This window comes from Etheostoma cragini, chromosome 6, assembly GCF_013103735.1.
Source record: "Etheostoma cragini isolate CJK2018 chromosome 6, CSU_Ecrag_1.0, whole genome shotgun sequence".
Classification (NCBI taxonomy): Eukaryota; Metazoa; Chordata; class Actinopteri; order Perciformes; family Percidae; genus Etheostoma; species Etheostoma cragini.
Genome location: NC_048412.1, coordinates 5,531,187 through 5,535,467, shown reverse-complemented (window position 1 = coordinate 5,535,467; position 4,281 = coordinate 5,531,187). Strand labels below are relative to the sequence as shown.

Sequence of the window (4,281 nt, the reverse complement as noted above, 5' to 3'; positions counted from 1 at the left end):
ATGTGGAGTGGCTTCACTGAACCAGTCACTGTGATGGGCCAAGCTGAATGGGAACAAGACAAACTCGGCCGCAGCTCAGATGGGGGTGGGGTGGGGTAGATGTTGTGGCTGCTTTGAATGCAATGGGACACCACCTGTTCTGCGCTGATATGTACCAACATAAATTAGAATGTCGAGACCAACAATCAATGTATCAGGATGTGGAGACTAACAATCAAAACCTTCAAATAAGAGAACAGTTTTAAAGTTTGACAAGATGATTGGCTCCCAGAGGTCGTGGCAAGATCTGATTCGTTTAACTGAAAGAGGGAACGCCTTCAGTCAGCTTTGTTTGAAGTGAAAGAGGAAAAAAGAGACACAGGGAGAATGTAAAAAAATAGACTAAGCTGATCCTGTGAATCTTTACTAATCCAGTACTACTCTATTACAATATTATTTCTTCACTTTTTACTCACCTTGATGAAAGTCTGATTTAATGTTATTCAAAAGCAATTTATTTTTTACACCTACTTAGATTGTTTAAACTTCATAATGAAAAGATTAATAAAAAGGCAGGAAAATAGTAAAACAACAAACAAATTATCTGTAAAACAGGTTTGAGAAACACTAAATGTGTAATTTATACTCTTTATTAATCCCCTATGGGGAAATTACACTCCGATGTTATCACACAGGGCTGAAATACACACACGCTCAGGTCCTAGACACACTAATGGCGAGATGGCAGAGTGAGTGGCCCACTCCTTGAGCGGTCAAGGGGGGTTTGGTGCCTTTCTCACAAGCACCTCGGCAGTGCCCAGGAGGTGAAGTGGCATCCCTCCCGTTCTCTCTCACTAATCCACACTCTGTACTTTGGTCCTCACAGGGACTTGAACCTGCGACCCTCCGGTTCCCAACCCACCTCCCACGGACAGAGCTACTGCCACCCTGATGTGAATTCAGTTTCAAGCATGAAAAAATTGCAACAAGAATAGCTTACTCCTAAACATAAGGAATCAAATCCAGTGAGGAACATTGACGGTCAAATGAAGCTTTGCTGAAGTGTTTCAGTTTGAGTAACTTATATATAGTTTAGTGGAAAAGCTTAGTTGGAATAATACATACTGCAGCCGGAAGGCAAGCACATTCTAGGGAAACAAGGTCCTCCACACTGATTATGGTTACATGCACTAAATATTCAGTTTTTTATCTAATTCAGAAAAAGACAATTTTCCAAATAAGCTGTTCAAATGGCTAATGAAAATAAATATTCCACTTATATTCCTGTACGTGCAACCGTGAAAAATAGGATTTTACCAACGTTTTCCAGCCTTGTTCAACCGTGCAAACACAGCCTCCCTCTTTCATTTCTTCAACCACTTTCTTGAAAAGGTCACCAATGTTTGCGCTTATCCAAAAACGTACTTGTTAACGTCCAACTCTTTCATAATGTTTAAAAGTAGATGTATTTCTCCTTCTTTCCTTTTGGGCATGCTTCTCTATCCCAGCCTTACAAAGTGTACTAGGTTTGTGGACAACAAACATAGGCCTTATTTGGAATATTCTGTTTACATGACCTGTGTCAACTTCGGAATATTGCCATATTTGGAATATAAGTGGGCATGTAACTATCACTGTAGTTATAAAGAATTTTGAACGGTTGGTGGATTGATTTTTGCAAACCCTGGTTCTGATTTTTATTCTTATTTTCATTCAAAAAACTACAGTGATTGGTATACTTGTGTATTTATGTCCATGGCAGCGCTGTTGTGCTATGTACAATTATATAGAAAACTTGTGATGAAATAAAGTTAACAAAAGGAAACACTAAAAAAAAAGAGAAAACTACAGTGATTGACCAATCTCACATTAATATTTGCTGAGTAGTTAAATTGAGAAAAATAAATCTGACAATGTGGATGAATTGTGGTTGTACGATTGAACGGACTGATTCATTTATTTTGATAAAAATGTGCCTCTGCAATAACTGCAGACTTTGAACATGTTAGCATGAATATTGCATAATTGTTCAATTGTATCCAAAATGATGAGCACACACTGCATGATGAAACAAGGTAAATCTAATTTTAAACTAAACCAATATGTGTAGTACTTCAAACAGATGACACCAAAACTTCAGTCCCAGCATCATGACAGCTCCCAATATGTTCCAAACATTTCCAGGTGGGTGCTTTGAGCTGTCAGCTCTATCAGTGGTTTGTAAACGCAGCTTTACAGTTTGGGGACCAAACTCTGCATGCCGAGAATCTCCAAGACTGGGAAATCCGATTTATTTGATGGCAAATAGACAATGTACAGAAATATAGGTATACTGTTTTTATCCTTTTGGATATTTTGACACCAACAACACATTGTTAAAGACAAAGAGTTGGACTGAATCAAATCAATGAATTCAGGTTTTAATCCAGTACCTGGTTGCAACAGACTCAATGAAAGCATTTAAGGGTTAATGTTAATGTGTCCAGAAAGTGAATAGTAATAGTGATTCTTTACATGGGAATTTACAGTCCTTATGTGATATATTTCCTTTTTAAAATAGAATGCTAAAGCTAAACATAACATGAGAATGAAACTGTAAAACTATACCGGATAAGAGTCATGAAAGGTAAAACCATGGGCTGGAAGTAGTTCAGTCTGTAGGGAGTTGGGTGGCACCATAAGTTTGCAGGTTCAAGCCCCCTTACAGACCAAAGTATGGAGTGTGGACTGGTAGCTGTATATAGTTTAATGTGCTCTTGTGCAAGGCACTGAACCACCTTCAACCGCTTAGGATGCCTTTTCAGCACTATCAATAAAGAGAATGAATTGATTTTTTTTTTATTATTATTAAGTAGTTTAGATTGATGGGAAAGGTATAGGGGAACGGTTGCTCAGCAAACAGTGATGGTGAAATGAGCTGGAATTCAATTTCCTTCTTAGTGTATCTTAGTATTTATTGCTGAATAGCAGCATGTAGTGACACACTTTCCATTGTAAAAAGCTATTTAACCCTCATGTTGTCCTCGGGTCAAATTGACCTGTTTTTCTGTGTCAGTGTTCTTTTTTACCACCCAATTCTAATTACCCCAAATAACATGATTGATTCTACACAACGCTCTTTGGCAAGTACAAATCTCTACTTTCATTAGTTTTGGGGTGTCATATTCAATTTTACAGCATTTGGAGAATTTTTTTTATGCAGTTTTGCAATAGTAGTGAGTAAAAGACATATTCCAGTCTGTGATTATCCATCAACATACATTCCTTTAATTGTAGTCTAAATAATTCTTAATTTCTGCTTTTCTACCTCAAACATTATGTATAATTTCCTTTAAAGGAGGTTCATTGACCGTAAATTCCAAAAATAACTTTAAAACTAAAGTTATTAACTAAGTGTTACGTAGTGTTTAGAAAAAATGACAAACATAGAAAAAAGTGTCAAAAGTGATGAAAAAAGGAACAAAAAAGTAAGAAAAAGTTAAAAACATTGATAAAAAAAGCTGCCTTGCCTTGCATTAACTGATATTTTGACCACTTGGGGGCAGCGCAACAAGCTGCACACATCAATGACATTAACACCTTATAAAGTGGTGAACAGTTGCTCATTTTACACACCCAGCCGACACAAAACAACATAATCATTGATTCCAAGTGGTGTTTGTGTGTCCACGTGCTCCAGTGCTCTATGTTCACCAGCTATTGGAGACTACAGGAGAATTTTATAGGGTTTGTAAAAAAAAAAAGAAGAAATATCACAGAAATGATTTTATTAAACACTACATGATAAAAATGACAAAAATAATTGATATTTATATATTTTTGAAATATATTGCATATTCATAGAGTAACAGAAACATGGAAAGAAACTTAAGTTAAAGTATAGAAACAGGACATATAAACATAAATGAAAGAAAAGGGAAAAAAATGGTAATGGAAACCGGGTACTAGGCATGTGTTACCTATAATTTGTGGGTACTTTACACCTGTGAGACTATAGCATAGGGCGGCTGGGCAGGCTCCGCACCGTGGGCCTCATTACTTACACTCACTGCTCTTAAGAAACTTCTTTAGAAATGTAATATAAATGATTGCAGTGGGGAAAGTACATGATTCATTTTTCTCATTTTTTTCTTTTATCTCTTTACCTTGTAATGATGAACATCGATGCTTCAAACTATGTTTAAAGGAAATGCAGCCAAATTCAACAAGCCTAAATTAAATATTCCAGTAGTCATCAGTGGAAACCTCTCCTGTGTGTGTGTGTGTGTGTGTGTGTGTGTGTGTGTGTGTGTGTGTGTGTGT

The 4,281-nt window shown here is 36.7% G+C and overlaps 1 long non-coding RNA gene across 1 annotated transcript in view; it reads right to left on the bottom strand.

The window, feature by feature from the left end:
- Window positions 1-819: 819 nt before the first annotated feature.
- Window positions 820-4,281, bottom strand: part of LOC117946345 — a 12,354-nt gene continuing 8,892 nt past the window's right edge. Inside the window, exons 2-3 of the long non-coding RNA XR_004657010.1 lie at window positions 1,332-1,338; window positions 820-829 (exon numbers count right to left, since the gene is read on the bottom strand). This is a non-coding gene — a long non-coding RNA (uncharacterized LOC117946345). The remainder of the gene's footprint in view (window positions 830-1,331; window positions 1,339-4,281) is intronic.